The sequence below is a fragment of the Rousettus aegyptiacus genome, unplaced genomic scaffold (genome assembly GCF_014176215.1).
Source record: "Rousettus aegyptiacus isolate mRouAeg1 unplaced genomic scaffold, mRouAeg1.p scaffold_m13_p_1, whole genome shotgun sequence".
Lineage (NCBI taxonomy): Eukaryota > Metazoa > Chordata > Mammalia > Chiroptera > Pteropodidae > Rousettus > Rousettus aegyptiacus.
Window position 1 is genome coordinate 179,280,908 of NW_023416284.1, and position 16,659 is coordinate 179,297,566.

General features: G+C 50.0%; 1 protein-coding gene and 1 long non-coding RNA gene across 6 annotated transcripts in view; both read left to right on the plus strand.

The window, feature by feature from the left end:
* Positions 1-16,659, plus strand: part of ZDHHC14 (zinc finger DHHC-type palmitoyltransferase 14) — a 213,930-nt gene that overhangs the window by 129,509 nt on the left and 67,762 nt on the right. The window lies entirely within an intron of this gene.
* Positions 264-2,342, plus strand: LOC107519771. Its single transcript, XR_001599171.2, has 2 exons — positions 264-1,037; positions 1,709-2,342. It is a non-coding gene; the product is annotated as an uncharacterized LOC107519771 (long non-coding RNA).

Here is a 16,659-nt window from a genome sequence, read left to right on the forward strand (position 1 = left end):
AAGCCGCCTGCCCCATCGGCTGCCTCTCCCCATCATATCCATACTTAGAAGTAGAGAGCCGGGTCCAGCGCTCTGTGGCTAGAGGGCCTGGCTCTCAAATCCTGGGCCCAAGAGAGCAGAGAAGGAGGAACTGCGGAGACATTTCAGACTGTCCAGTGCCCCTCGTGGAGCTGCCTGAAGGTACAGAGGCCTTTTGTCCAGTGGGACTCGCAGTGATGTCAAGATGTCCCACGATGCTCCTGAAGGAGCTAAGGCAAGTAGGGGGTGGGGCACCCCCACCATGTCTGAAACGCCTTCCGGGAAAGACAAAGGTTTATGAAGAAACTGGCATTCTAGGAATAAAAAGGAAAAGTAGATTCCTTGTTCAGGGGAAAATGCTAGAATCTTCTAGTGGTTACTGATGCCAAGGAAGGGTAGGCAGTGAGTGTCCCACACAGATGCAGCGTGGCGGCTCAGAAAGCCAGCATTCCTGATTGTCTCTTAAAAAAAAAAAAAAAAAAAAAATCTCAGCCTGGGAGAGCTGGAAACCAGATGTCACAATTCAAAATTATGGTATTTGGGGAAATACCACAAGATTGTGAAAGGTCTAGTTCTGAGGGAAGGGAGAGGCCAGAGGTTTCGTTTTCCCAGAGGATTTAGAAGAATGGATGTTTTTCATCCGGGAAGTTCACTGAAGCCTGTGCAATTTCTTCTTCCGATACGAATCCAAATTGGTAGGAAGGTTCCACGTGTGGGAGCCGAAGCCCGTTCCTGATGCCAACGCAAATGCGGTTGCTTGTTTGTGAGGTTAGAATGCTTGCTGTGCGCCTTTTAGAGTGGAGGATGGTACTGGCATGGCACCCGTGACCCCTCTCTATCACGCGCGCCCTTGGCGGATGTCCCCACGGTCCTCCAGATCGCTCCGTGGGTGGCAAGTGGCATTTTCCTCCTCCTGACAGGAAGAGACATCGAGACAGGGAGGCTCTCTAACTTGATGAGATCGCACGTTCGCACTCACTCTCTGCACCGAGCCGAGGCATCTAAATGCCTAAATCCACGTAGGTATTTCCGTGACCTCCGTATTTCCCATCCTGAATCCACTGGGCGTCTCTCTCAGCACAGTCGAAGATGTGACTTACATATATGTTCGCATGTACAGATCAGAATCTTTTCTATAGATCCGATAAACTCTCTAAAAGCAGCATTCTCACTTCATTTCAGATAAGAGGAAAGCTCTCTCTCTCTCTCTCTCTCTCTCTCTGTCTCTCTCTCTTTCTGTGTGTGTATGTGTGAGTGTGTGTGTGTGTGTGTGTGTGTGTTTGTGTGTGTTTTACTGCACCAATGTCATACTCTTTAAAGAGCTTGTGTTAAATCAGCAAAATGATGGCATAGAGCAATGTTGATGTGCTTCGCTTTGGGAAAAAAAAAAAAGTGCCCTATAATTATAATCAGGCCTCGTCTACGAGGCCACAAAAGGGGAAGGATGCCGAAGCGACCAGGGTGAGGAAACGGTCAGCCGCGGGGGCGCAGGGGAAGCCAGAGGCCACAGGGAGGGGAATCAAGGATCGAGTGGCATGAAAAGGGTGGAAAATCGGGACCACGCGGTCCAAGAGTGGGGCCAGGGGAAGGAGCAAGTGGTCTGGAGCGTGGCCATTGGGGGCCCGCCCTTACCCAGCTCGGGGCTCCGAGAGGGCCGCTTCCGGCTAATCAAAGGGCTTTCTGGCTCCAGATTTGCGGGTCTGCGGTGCTCTGAGTCACAGAATATTCCAGCAATCGTGGACATCATGCTGGACAACTGCCTTTGTTTACAGACCAGTTGGCTGAGGCTCAGAGAGACACAGGTACAAATCCACCTGTGCTCATGCAGAGCCCGTCAGTGACGGCCCTGGGACACCAGCCCTGGGGGCCCGACTGCGCTTCCAGGTCCTAAACCTCTCCTTGGACTTTTTCGCTATGAAACGGAATTTCTAGATCCTTGCTCCTCAAACTGCGGTCCCTGGGAGAGCCTCATCAACATCACCAGGGAAGCTTGCCAGAAAAGGAGAACCTCCGGCCCCAGCCCGCCCCCCCGAACTGGAATCTGCATTTTAAACAAGGCTGCTGAGCAGCTCGGCTCTAACGCCTCTCTACTTCCCGCCGGTGACCGCCAGGACCGGTGACCAAACCTGTGACCTTCCTCTCCAACGGCCAGCGCCAGCTTCCTCTCTTCAGCTCCCAGGAGTGGGGCAAACCACAGATGCGTTTACTTGGAGTGTTCCGTGTAGTGACCCCCTGCAGAGCCGCCTGTGTGTGGCGTCTTATCCTTTATTGCCACTTATCGATAATAGCTATTAATAAATACCCTCTCCTTAGATCGTGCCTTACCCCTTCCCAAGTCCATATGTGTTTTTACTTTCAGTAAACGCTATGGTTACGGGCACAGGCTCGAAGCTGAATCGATCCCACTGCTTCCACTCGGTGCGCGATCCTGAGAAGCGCTTTAAGTTCTCTGCGCCTCGATTCCACTGCATGCGCAACATCCCGTTGCAGCGTTCTCGCCCTGTGATTCTAGGAACAAATCCTTCCTCCTTCGCTTGACCATGAAAACCCAGGAGCCCAAGTACTTTAGAAGGTTATTTAGCAAGCTCAACTCCTTAGAAGAGGTGGCGTCTGCCGTTAATAATTTTAGAATGAGAAGCCCCGTCTCAACGAGTAAGCCGTAGGTGCCGTAGAGTAAGTGATGTTTACGTAACTCCCTGGAGGAGTACTCTCATTATTACTCTCGCTGGTGCTCTGGGGAGGGGAGACGAAGGGGACCAAACAGGAGCTCCTTTGCGTGAAGGAGCGAGCCCGTCTGCCAGGAGGGTTTCAGAGGGACGTCCGCGGCAGGGCGCTTCATCCCAGACTCGGCGGGGTGCGCTGGGCAGCGGAGGGGGTGGGTGAGAAACCCCCCGGGGGAGGAGGTTAATCGGAAGAGTGGGCAGGCTCTCCGCGAGGCATTTTCTTGTTACAAGTGCAGAGGGGCGGGAAGGGCATCTGAGGAACGAAGGGAAACAAAGGGCTCGGCGAGGGGGAGGAATCGCACCAGGGCCAGGAGGGGCCCGCGGAGGCCAGGCGGGCGCAGGCCAAGGGCCCCGGCCACAGCCACGCGGGGCAGGAGACCAGAGTTAGAAAACACGGGGCAGTGGGTGTCCCCCGAGGTTTCCCTGGGAGGACCCGTCTCGCACCCCGCTTCGTAACACGGGGTTCGTGGCTGGAGTCCGGACGGGGATCCGCTGGCGCCCAAGGCCGCTCCCCCGGCCGCAGCGTCTCTGCTTGTCAGTCACGGTCGTTGACGCCCCGCGTCCCCTGCGAGCGTAGATCCCTGTCCAGGCCTCATCTCTGGGGTCTGCGAGATCGATGAAACTAGACCACGGTCTTCGCCCTCCGACACTTGGTCAAACCCAGTCGCCGTTTGCTTTCCAAGTGGCCTGTTTCCTGCCTTCTTCAGAGTCACGTGCTGTAGAGTGGGGATTCACCCCCGGTTTGGAATATGTCTCCCTTTCCCTCCTGCGCCCTGGGAAACTCGGGTCTGAGTTTCGGGAGACAGAGCAACGGTGCTTTTGTTCCCCGGGTGTGAGGTGCGAGGCCGAGAACCGCCGCCTGAGACGCGGGCAGGGCGGAGGCCCCTCGGCACCGGATCGGGGCGCGTCAGCCGGACCAGTTTCTTCTTCTTCTTTCTTCCTCCCCCCTGATTTCTATCCATGTAATTGTGACGTTATAAACAGTGGGCTCATCTGAAATACCTGAACAGACTCGTTGTTACGGTGAATGCTTAGGGTCAAACTCCACGCTGTTTGATCAGGCCGCTGGCTCTTAGACTTGAGTCTGTTCCCACCCGTTCACAGCGATCACCGGTCCCACACCCAGAGTTTCAGAATCAGTAGGTCATAGGTCCCGGTGGGGCCCAGCATTTGCATTTCCGACCAGTTCCCAGGGCTTGCTGGTGCTGCTGTGCAGGAGGCTGCACTTTGAGAAGCCCTGGGTCAGAGACGCAGTTTCTCCTTCGAGATCTTTCTGCTCGTATGTGTTCCACATATCTGAAGGCAGAGTCGAACGTCTCCGGAGCGCCCAACAACCACAAGATTCACCATCTCAGAGGAAATGCTCGGGGAATGGGTGGGTCGCCTTCCTGTGGTCCAGATATAGGATAGTGACCCACATGGGAAATTCCTTGAGACACTTAGATGAGAATAACACCTGGACCGAATGAGCCGGGGTGGACTCAGCCAAGGCAAGCATCCCATGGTTTTCGCTTTGGGGGCCAGCATCACAGGTTATGACCGAGCGAACCCCTCTCTGCATAGAGCCACGGGTCTGGGTAGCTGTCATTAAACACCGGCCACAGATTTCCAGAGCTCACACTTGGGCTGGGGGCAGAGGGGCTGAGGACAGCATCCCACAATTATCAGAGCCTTTGGGTGCCTCGTGCCAGCAAAGCACGTTTTAAACCCCGCCCCCCCCCCGCCCGCTGCCTCATGGGAGACGCTTGCCTGCCACCTCCTCCCGAATGACAGCTCATCCCTGAAGCCACCTGCGGCCGCCGTCACTCCCAGACAATGTGGGACTGCCCTCCTCCTGCGCGCTTGGTCAAAGCCTGGTCCAAAGCCACAATCCTAGCAGGAGGACATGCAGGATGCATGTTATTTTACAAGATGTGAATGCCATGCGCTCACCCAGGTATCATGACGCCCTTGGGAGGGGGGCGGGGGGGCCATCCCAGGTGTCGGGGGAGGCTAGGACTTCCCGCCTGGATCCAGGTAACACTCCTGTGTCGAACAGTTGACCTTTGAAAGCACCCGGAGAAGAGGCCCACTCTGAACGGTGGCCTCCGATCCTTTGTTTGTTTTTAGCTTGTGTAATTGTATCCTGGTTCAGGCCCATTTTGCCAAACTTGGAATGTCGGCTGAGCCTCGTCTAAAAGGACGATACATATTCTCTCCAAGTCGGAGACCGTTTATCTAATTATTATTACAAAGTCCACCTACGAGACGGGCAGGTCTCCTGAAGAGATCGGAATTCCAGGCTTCTCAAGCCGGCGAGTGAGACGTGGGTGTTTGGGATGCGGCCACCCGGATGTCCCCCCCTGGGATGCCGCTCACCACTGTGCAGAGGAAAGGTTATTGAGAGCAGCGCAGAGCACCGGTGGCTGCCGCCACCTCGTCTCGGCTCCTCGCCTGGGCCAGGAGAGGGTTACGGCATGGTCGCCTGCGTTCCGTGTAAACGCCCGTGGCATTACGGGTGCCGCACCCGCAGGCGCGATGGGAGGGTGGTCTTTTCTCCCTGGCCAGTTAGTTATTATCGGCTTTCCAGGGCAGACCCATGACAGACGAGGGGCCAGCCGTTCTGCTCCCCTGTTCTGTGCCGCCACGCCTTGAACCGACTGCACGTCTGTGTTAAGACCCTTGATGCACCTTCTTCCACCGCCACTCCCATTCTAGAAAAAAAAAAAAAAGACACATTTTCGGTGAGATGCAAATGACCAGGTTTCGCTATTATACGTGGTCAGCTTATGACACGGACAAAAAGGTCAAGCTCTTAGAAAAGAACAGAGAAACGAAACCCGTCACGGACAGGTCGCCTGTGTAATGTGGCCGGTGTTGTCAGGAGGCCGTCTGACGCCTCCCAGCCTCTCCTGTAGCCAGACGAACTTTTTAGGTTGGTGACTACAGAGAGGCATCTGCATTTGTCTCTCAAGGAGTGTAGAGTGTTTCAAATTTCATGCGGCCGTTTTTTGTCTTGCGACGACATACCCACGACATTTAATGAAAAATATTCCTGGGTGGCCGTTTCGTTAGAAAATTAATCATGATCAGTAATCGATCCATTTTAAGCATGGCACCATCTTAAGGACTATGGAAGAATCTTTTTTTTTAAAAAAAAAAAAAGAATCCAGCTGGAGGCTAGCATACGCACGTATAACCACTGAAAGCTTTTGTTTTTATTTTAAACAACAGAAATTCATTTTATCACAGTTCCAGAGGCCACAAATCCAAGATCCAGGTGTTGGCAGGTTGGGTTTCTCCCAAGGCCTCTCTCCTCGCCTTACAGATGGCCAGAAAGTTAAAAACAGAGGGACCTTAATGAGGAAATGAAGACAGATCACCGCCGTGCGCAGAGGACGCATTCCGCACCCCTGACCGCGGGGCCGGGGAGTGCTTCGTGGTTGGGGTGTTTAGCAGCATCCCCACCCAATACTCAGTAGACGGCACCGGCATCCCTGTCCCCCATCGTGACACTAAAATTGTCTCTTGGCAGTGCCGAATGTCCCCTGCGTGCAGGTGGAGGGTGCAGAGTCCACCTGGTTGGGAACCAGTGGTCTAAAGTCACATGAATTCTGAGCAGGAAGCGTGGGCCTAGGAGAGAGCGTGGAGAGAGAGTAAGCACAGAGAGCTGTCTGGAGAGAACGCATCCGGTCTGTGTTTAGAGATGTGAGGATGAGGATAAGAGTCGGCGAAGGAGACGGTACCTGGGGGCTGTGAGGGGGTGAGGGAGAGTGAGGGGTGGTGGGGAGACGGAGGATAGGAGAAGGGGGGTGTTGTTTCAGAAGAGGGAAATCCAGGGGCCCAAACCGAATTTCTCTGGCTGGCATGCGTGGGGTACGAGAGTGAGGGGTAAGAGCGAGTGAACCTGGGCCGTGTCAGGGCAGGTAACAGCTGCCCCTCCAGCGTTCGGCAGGCCAGAAAACAGGATCAGGAAAGAAACGAGCCCGGCCGGTACTCACACAGCAGGTGCCGCATGCCCGGCGGTGTTTTCAGGAGCTGCAGGTGTGAATTTAATCCTCTCGGCAATCCCAGGAGGCAGATGCTGCCATTATTCCCAGTTGACAGCTGGGAGAACTGAGGCATGGAAAGGACAAATAGCATACGAAGGTCTCTCGGCTACCACCAAAGCCACCCAAGCCACAGTAGTGAGCCGTCTTGTCACCAAGCCCGCGTGTCCTTACCCACTGCGCTGGGCGGCGTTAGGGAAGGTGGTACCGGGTGCTCGAGTTCTTGCCACAAGGCAGGATTGGGTCTGAAATTCGGGTGGTCAAATAAGGCTTGAAAGGAACAAAAATATCTGCTCTAGCTTACAAAAATGTCAGGAATTTGTATGAAAAGTCAAGTAGACTCTCAGATTTTGAAGGAAAGCTAGAGGCGAAGAGTCCGAGCGGGTAATTCAGGTCCCTGGGCCCCAGAGAGGGATTGGGGTTGAGCTGGTATTGAAGCAGGGACTTCGGGCAGGAGGTGACAGGTGGGGCCTGGGCTCAGACGGGGCGTGGGAAGGGAAGGCAGCCATCTATGGAGGAATAGACCAGAAAAGAAACGAAGGCCACGTACCAGTGTCTTTTACTGTTATCCAGCGCTATCCAATAGAAACGTACCGTGAGCTACAAATGTGAGCCGTGTGTCTTTTTAAATTGTTCTAGTAGCCATTTTTTTAGTAGTAAAAAAAAAGGAACAGGTGAAAATAGTTTTACTAATAGATTGTGTTTTATTTTACCCAGTTCTTCACAATATTATCTTTTGAACATGTAATTGATATTTAGAGAGTATTGAGAGAGTTTACATTCTCTTCCCACTAAATCTTTCAAATCTGGTATGCATCTTATACCCACAACACGTCCCAATTGAGACTAGACACGCTTTTAGTGTTCAAGAGCTGCAGGTGGCAGTGGCCACCATACTGGACAGCTGAGGTCTGAACTCCCCAACCGCGATACTGCTGTTCCAGAGGGAGGCTGGTGATTACTCCGAGCTCGGTGACATCCTCGTCACTCTGGTTACCATGCGGTGTACAAGAATGCAGGCTCGTGGTTCATTTCCCGCCTCGGCTGGTTCGCATTACTGGAGGGATACTGCTTTAGAGCCTCCATCACCCGGAGAGCCCCGGATGGCCCGTTTAGTGACAAGAATGGGCCATCCGGGATGCTGACATCCAGCCGTTACCAACTCCGGAAGAAAACACAACCAGTAACTTCAGTGTTGAAATGAAATTCAGGTTCGTAGGAAGGAGGACCTTCCAATATAAGAAAGGCAGCAGCCCATCGATAAAGAGAGATTGGATTCAGGCTAAAGCAACGAGAGACTAAGAATTGCGTTTTTGGTTTTATTTCTTCCGTCTTAAATCCTCAATTCAGATCCTTTATGATTCCGTTTTTCCACTTGACCGTGCACAGGGTGGTTCTAGGGAGTCGTAACTAAAATAAAAATTATTGGTATGGCATTTTTGCAAAATTTCATCCAGTGAATTTTGGGGATATGAAACAGTATAGCAGGGTTCAAATGATGTGCAATGGGGATTTCTGCTGTCTGTTGGAGTCTCCTTCTCCTTCCCGGCTGAGCCAGAGAAGGGGAGGAGCATGCGAGAGGGGGCGGGAGGGGAAAACATCTGGAAATGCAACTCGACTCAACTCGCAGGGAGGGCTGCACAGCGACCCGCCTGGTGGGGGGGGGGGCGCTGGATTTCCCCGCCGGCTCTTCTGGAGAAATGAAAGTGAGCACTTCCGATTTCTAAGCAGACTTGCAGAATTATTGCAGCTCGACACACACACACACACACACACACACACACACACACACACACAGTGTGACCACTGAGCGGCCGCTCGGCCTTCCCGGGAAGCCCTCCCGAGGCAAAAGCAGTTAGCAACTGCTCTTCCGTGATGATAAATGCTTGTGGGTTTTCTTTCGTCAATATTTTACTAATTATTCGCACACTTCGGTAATTACGGACACAGAGAGTCCGACGGCGATTACGAAAGCAGATTGCAGGGGTGACTGGGTGGACTCGGTTGGTCATCAGGGGCAACAGCGTCTCTTTGTGACAAGCGGGTTTCAGCCCAGGCACCTGGCCGCCTGGCAGCCTCCTGAGCTGGGAGCTGTCGGTGACAACGGGCCGATGTGGCAGCAGTTGGCTGCCTTCTCCTCTGTTGCTCTCTTCTCTTGCCAGCTTAACTCCCTGGCAAGTGTGGCACAAACCCACTCCAGAATCGGCCACTCGCCCGACTTTCTGTTGGGACGACTGGCTGTCAGCAGCCATCCTCTGCCTGCGCCAGTGGAAAAATCCAACGAAGTAAGGGCTTGCCTCTCCCCTGTCTAACGGAAAGAGCTCAACCCCTCTGCAGTCTTGGGGGACACCTTCCCGGATGAGGAGTGCTGTTCATATTCCACGGGCGCTTCTCATTTCTGTTAAAATAACAGTCAAATGGTTTATTTCACCGTGTTGTGTTTCCTCATTTCAAGCTCCAGGCTGTCACAAATATTATTTCATAATGTGCCAGCTATAAATGTTTTGCCCAGAAAAACAGCCCAGAAGAAAACCTTGTTAAGACCTGAAATTTGTAGACAGAGCATCAGGAGCTGTCTTCCCACAGTGTGAGAAATTTTAGAAGTGAACGTGAGACCCAAAATAACAAAATGGTGGAGGAAGTCCAGTATGAAAGGTAACTGACATAGGGCCCACTTTACAGAGCTTTGGGGAGCAAAATCTAAACCTTACCTGGAAGATAAATGCGAAGATGTTTGTTGTAGACTTATTTATAATAGAGTAAAGAATTAGGAGCAACTTAAATGTGTAACAGCAAAATGGATAAAGGAATTATTGTATACTTCTGTAATGACCGTTAGGGAGGAAGCCATCAAAACATTGGTTTCAGAAATACATAATGACTTATGAAAATGACCTCGATACAATGTCAAATGTGAAAGTGCATGTACATTACAATCTTAATATACACACAAACATAGAAAAATGACTGGAAAGAAATATAAATAGTGTGTGTGTGTGTCGTCGAACAGGCCACAAAATTTTAATTTTAAATTAAGTTTTAATTTGTTAAATCTGGTTCTGACATTCCACGTTCTCTAGGATGAGCACATATTACTTTTACGAACAGAAAAGGAAAGCCAGTAAACGTCACGACACGGACTCTAATATGCGTCCTTGTACTGAGCATCCGTGAAGTGTCCCGCTTACTGGTTGCCAGGCCTTGGCGCACCTTGGACCTTCTCTTGGGGTCTCGTTCCCTCATCTGCTGGGTGGGATCCACTGGTGCCGCCGGACTCCCAGAAGCCCTATGAGCAACAGAGGCGCAAACCTAAAGAAACCGTGGCAACAGCCCGCCGCTTACATGAGCGGACGGCCCGACACAGAGCCTCGTGTTCGAGGTTCCGTCTCCTCGCAAACCCGCCAGGACGGAAGGAATGAGACTGAATACGGCTCTAATGACGTGCTCAGAATCGAAGCCCGTGAGACATTAAGACTGAAACACGGCCAGCGCTTAAATGCACATCGCAGGAAGACTTTGGGGGGGAGCCCGCGTCCCCGTAGCTTGGAGGGGTGGGCTGGCTGGTGCCGCAGAGTCGTTCGTTAGGAGGGCGGCTCCTGCAGCTGTTATCAACCCCGGGGACTGCCGTTTCCCCTGCTTCCCACAGCACAACGTGCCTGTGAGCGGGAGACGCCTGTGTGGATGGGTGGGGGGCCGGGGAGGAAGCCCAGAAGGCTTCGCGGCCTGATCTTCATCGGCGCCGGCTGAGCGGCTGCCCAGTGCCAGGGGGTGGCCGAGGCCAGGGGTTTCCATTGTTAGTGCAGATCCTCTCGGCGGTTTTAACGTTCTACCTGCCAGAGGTTTTTTTGTTTGTTTGTTTCGTTTTTAACCATACATGTGCTACTTTTCAATAATAAGGTGTAGTTAGGCGCATGTGAGCACGTTCCCCCTGGAGATGCTGACTCGGCACTTGGGCTTTCCATCAGGCACGCGATGTCTTAGAGTCCCCAGTGTGAGACCCACTGTCCTACACTGGGACAATTCCTGGGACACGAAGCGCGCACCAGGCATGGAGCCGGTGCTGTCACGCACAGCTCTGGAACGGCTGCTTCCAGGGCGTAGGTTAAACCCATACCGTAGAGAGATTCTCGGAGTCTTGCTTTTCTCTTACATCGGAGGGTTTTGCGGGTTACGTGAGAAACAGAATTTCATTCAGTTCCTCAGCTCAGAGAGCTTTCTTTGGGCAGGAAGGGCCAGAAGGTTCCGTTTGAAGGGAACCGGGAAAGGTGTGTGGAACGTCAGCCCGGGAGTCCAGGGGGATGTGGGGTGCGGGCTCCCACGAGAGGGCTGATACACAGTGGGAGGTAGAAAGAGTCTATACATCACCGTCTGCCGCTCTGAGGTCTGCAGACCCCTGGATGAGCCACCAAAGCTGCCCATTACGATGCAGATTCCCAGGCCACATCCCAAACCACGATCACAGTCTCTAGGAGGTAGAGCCTGGGAGTCTGCTTCTAGCACATTCCCCACATAATCCTCCTACACAATAATGCTTGAGATCTGTGGGCTTAGAAGTCACCAGATGCATTGGAGCATTTTACAGGCGTGAGGCACCAACGGGGCCCTGGGGGTTTGACAGCCCTCAGAGAATGGAAGTCGTGTTGACTGGGAAGCCGTCAAGGCCAGAACCCCCATCCACTGCCTCCTCCCCACTCCCACCGCCCCCCAGGCACCCTCTCTGCCCACGTTGGGGAAAAGACTAGAAACCCCTCAGGGGCTCTGCCTTTCCTGGCAGGAGGTGAAAGGACGAGGCCGGACGGTCAGACACCGGACGTGAGGGTCAGTGGCCTCAGGACCCACCGAGGGTCTCCCAGGACCCGAGCACTGGGCTGGACTTGGAGATTTCGAAGTGCACAGGACAGAGCCCTTGCCCGGGGTGCACACCCGGGGTCTGGAGGGGAGTAAGCGAGCTGCCCCATGGTCTGAACGGGGTGGGCACCCCTGTGCCCCAGGGAACAACGCGGCAGCAGCCGGGAGTCCTTCCTGGGAAGACCCCGACCCCACTCAGCCTGGGCTGGGAAAGCGCCTGCCACACCCTGGCCCCAGGCCGGGCGGGGAGCTGGGCGGGTCTCTGTGGCGTGAGGCGGCCTGGGAGTGGCCGGTGCCCGCGTGGCCGCGCTGACCGTGTGTTGGGCAGTGGGGTCCCCTTCCTACGCCCAGCACGATTTCTTCTGTCCGACGGGGGCGCGTGTGCTCGCATCTTGTTTTCAGTTCCTGGTTCTTGGAAGACACTTGTCAGGGAGGCAGGCAGCAAAAAGTTGGTCCATGGTGGGCTCTGTCTGTCAGCTGAGGCATGGCCACGACAATTTTGGTCATTTCTTCCCGTTGGATGCAAAAAATACGGGGGTGAGGGTTGGACACCGCCTCTAGCCAGCAGCGGCAGAGCGGCCGGCGCTGCCCAGGACTGAGTGCTGACAGCCCAGAGGCTCGGGCAAGGTGCTGTCATCCAGTCCTGTGGGAAATGGCAGGAGCAGCAGGTGGTGGGAAGGTTTGCCACCCGTCAGCACCCCCATTTTGAAAACAAGCAGCTGACGGCCTCTGTGGGCCAATTTTCTGGCTTAGTCCAGGCCGTGGGGCTTCGCTGCCATTCTGGGACTTCTCTAGAAGCCTGACAGGAAGGGAAGCAAGCGGCCATGGTAGGGTCAGGGGCTTCGGGTGCCGGGCCACCCCCGATTGGGCCACTCCGAGAATCTGTTAGTCTGCAGCCCAGCTCCAAGGGCAAGCTTCGCTCTGAGAACACCAGGGTCGTCGCAGGTGAAACTGAGCTGGAAACTCAAAGAGTTTCTCAGTCACACTTCTTTAGGTAGTTAACAGAAGAATTGAGGAACTCCTACTCTGCTGACGAGATAATTTAAAAAAAAATAAACATCCCATTCTCGACAGTGAAAACTGTTCTTTCCTGGTGGTCTCAGCTGACTGTCTCAAAATAGCGACAGGGTTTCCTTGGGCAATCAGAAGCTAAAGGCATAAAGATTCAGACTGCGATTCATTCTTCATATCAACCCAGCGTGGGACCCAAGCAAGTCACTTTATCTGTCAAGGGAAAAAAAAAATCAGAGGTATCAATATGTCTGTGTAGCTAGAGAGAGGCGGTAGGCATTTAGGAATTGTCTTTTATGTTATGCATACATATATATTTTTAAAAAAATATGTACAAATTTGTGACCATGACATGACCATTAATCTCTAGAAGTAGAAGCTCCACTTGCTTCTCATCCAGGCCAATACAACAGTCACGGTGACTTGACTGTCGCTACAAGTCACGTGGTAAGCACTGGCAAGAATACAAAGAAAAATGCAATTGTTTCATTTTTGTTGAAATCTAGTCCATGTTCCTATCGATCACGAGGTGCTTGCTGATAAATAATTCATCTGAATTCTGTTCCACCCCTATGCTTTTTTATTTCGCGGCACTCATAGTCCTTTATGAAAGTGCCAACGAGCTCCAGTTAGGGCAGACAAAGCCACTGCCACCCGTCCTGTGCACAACTTTACATCACAGTCATTCTTGGCCTTTTTGCAGACCTAGCATGAGAGAACTCAACGTTTGGGCCTCTGAGGGCTGCGGTGAGTTCACTGAGGCAGGTGCAGGGCCCTCCGGGTGTGATGCTAGAGACCAGAGGTGAGCCCTTCCTTGCTGATCCCAGTATAAAGGACAACGTCCTCAAGGCTAGAGTCCAAAGGAAGAGTATGGGAGTCTTTTCACTGTAATCACTCTCGGAGGAAAGGTGTTGAATTAGGTTATGGGTTGAATGGTGGACTGGATGTAGGTTAACGAGCATTTATGAAGCACTTACCTATTGTGCACCTTTAACCCCTTTACCATCTGCTCGTGGGACTAAAGCAAAAATACACGTAACGCATTCGCGAACACCACAGGCGAGTGACTCAGTGCTATTCGAACTTAGTGACATGCGTTCAAAGAGCACGAAGCAAAGTGGACTCGGGAGGCTGGGGAGCTTGTGCCCTGTGCAGAATCCTACACCACAAAACAGCCAGGAACCTCCTTGGTCATCTTTCCAGTCCCCTGCTAGGCAGATCCGTGGACCCATAGAAGTCACACACCGGTGACAGAGTCTAGACGACATAACTTGGTCTCCTGATGCCAAGAAAATGCTGTTTTCTCCTTAGCTTTCTCACGGCGCAAAATCTGGAGACTATTTTGGCAGATGAAAGAATGCAATGCCCAGTAGCATGAAAGGCACTTTTCCTAGAGATAAATGTTATGCTGAGGTAATCTGTGTTGTGAGCTAATTCTTTGCTTGGCCTCATACGGTCCTGTGTGGCTGCCAGAGGCCCAGGAGAATTAAAACTACACGAGCTCCAAGTGGCCCCTGATGAGTCAAATAAGCTCCTTCTCCTAGAGTTTAAGGATTGACAAAAAAAAAAAAATCTAAAAAACATCTTACTCACAGCCAGTCTTTAGATAGATAGAGAGGACATCATTAAAAATTATTGATGAAACTATGAATATATAATTATTTTTTGAAGAGCAGAAATACTTCCATGGACATCTAAATTTATGAATTGTAGGGAGTCAAAAACTATCTCAATTCCTTTTGCAAATGATTTATGCCTCTTCCCAAATTCTGTTTTAAAAATGACATTATTTTGTTCATTACAAAGTAATACGTACCAATTGTAGAAACCTCGGAAAGCATAGAAAAAATGTATTTAATTCTGTTTTTAATTAATTTATTAATCCTACCAATCAGAGATACCCATTTTGATGTAGTCTTCCAATATTTTTTCTCCACATAATATAATTTTACACAAAAATGGGCTCACATTATACATTATTTTGTTTTATTTTGGTTTTGGAATTTTTATGAGATTGTTTGAGCCAAAACTGATGACAGTTGCCTGAGGAGTAAGATCTTTAATGTTCTCACTCTACATTATTTTGAAAAACTAGATTTTTTCCCCTCTTAATATATATGAACCATTCTACCTCATCTTTAATAGGTTTGTCATAGTCCTCTATATGATCATATGTAATAACTAGTTCAACCATTTCCCATTTGTTGACATTTGAGTTGTACTCAGTTTTAATAATAAAAACAATATTGCAGCCAATAGTCATGAAAATTTCCTTAGGTCAAATGTCTAAAGTGTTCTTGCAGGGCCAGAAAGTATGTATACATTGTTAAGGTTTTGAGATAGATAGCCAACTCATTCCTCAAAGGATTATAATAATAACCACCGAAAGGACCTGAACATGCCTATTCTCCTTGCTCTCACCAATACTAAATATTATCATTTAAAATTAAACTCTGACTTCATTTGTTTGAAATTGAGAGACGTAAGTTAAAATTTTGAAATATATTTACTGACTGTATTTCTTTTTGTGTGTGTGAGTTGCCTGTTCATCTCGTTTGCCCGTTTTCTTACTGGAATATTTGTCTTTTCCTTAAGCATTTGTAAGAGCTCTTTAAAGATGTTATCTCTTGTTATACATGTAGCGTATGTTTCTACTTTATTATTTACATATTATGGAGTTTTTTGACATAGAGGTTTAAAATTTTTTCTGTAGTCAGAACTATCCGTCTTTTTTCACATGGGCTGGCTTGTCATACATGTTTACAACGGGCTTCCCACCCCGAAACCTGATAAGTTTATATACATATTTCCTAGTTCTTGTATGTGTGTATTTTTTACACTTAAATCCTTGGTATAAGATTTGAAGTATGGTTCCAGTTCCATATTTTTCCCCCTAAATGATGAGCTGTTTGTCCCAGCTCCATTTATGGAATAGCCCATGCTTTCTCCTCTGATTTGAAATGCTACATTTACAAAACACCGAATCTTACAGAATTTGCATCTATTTGGAAATGTTCTATATTGTTTCAGTGTTTCATTTTTTCCTGGGACGATCATTTCTCCCTCATAATTTTACTTTTACAAATATTCTCTCCTATTTATTCTTCCAGATGAAACTTAGAATCATTTTTTCCAGTGTGTCAAAATTCCCTCAAATCCAAATCATATTAGATTTTGATTAGCATTGTAATAGATGCATAAAATTACCTAGGAAAAATTGACATAGTTAAAAATACAGAATCTGCACTCCAATGTAGAATGTCTCTTCATGTTTTTCAAAACCTCCTTAAGTCTTTATATTTTTAAATACTTTTCTTCATATGAGACCTACTGCCATTCTGTTAGGTTTATTCCTAGAGTTTTGTGATTATTTTTTCTGTTGTAAACGGGACTTTACCCCCTTACAGTTTCCAAATGGTTATTACCAATGTTATGTATTAAACAACTTTTGAAGTTTCAATCGAGTGATCGTATTATACCAGTCATCTGACTGAAGATTCGTACTCATTTTAACCAATTTGTGTTGACTAAAGAGATAAGAGCATGTGATCGTAGTGCATGGGCATTTTTTTCCTTGAAAGCATAGTATACTTACAGCACCTGCTAGTCCGGGCGACTGTACTGGCATCCATATTTCCTTTTCCTCGGTGCTAAAGATAAAATCTTCGAACGTTACTGTACGGAATGAGATACAGCCAGCGCCTGTGTGCCGGTCCTTGCTAAGGCCCTCATATCAATGCCACTCGAACGTCAATGAAAGCCTTCGGGGCTTTCCTGGTGCTATGGAGAAACGCGGCCCTGCCCTCGCAGGATTTCTAGTGCCTGGTTTTCACCTTTGTCCTCATCTACTTGTCTTATAATATTACAAACACTGGCAGCCCAGATCGATCTCTATCACTGTGCAATATTTAGTAGTTTCTCACAATGCGGAAGCTGCGCCCCGTAGCGTAGAAACACACACAAACATTTCTGGCTTTGGCCTTCAGTAGAAGAGATGATTTTCATTTATACGGCACAGCAGTTTTGTGTGT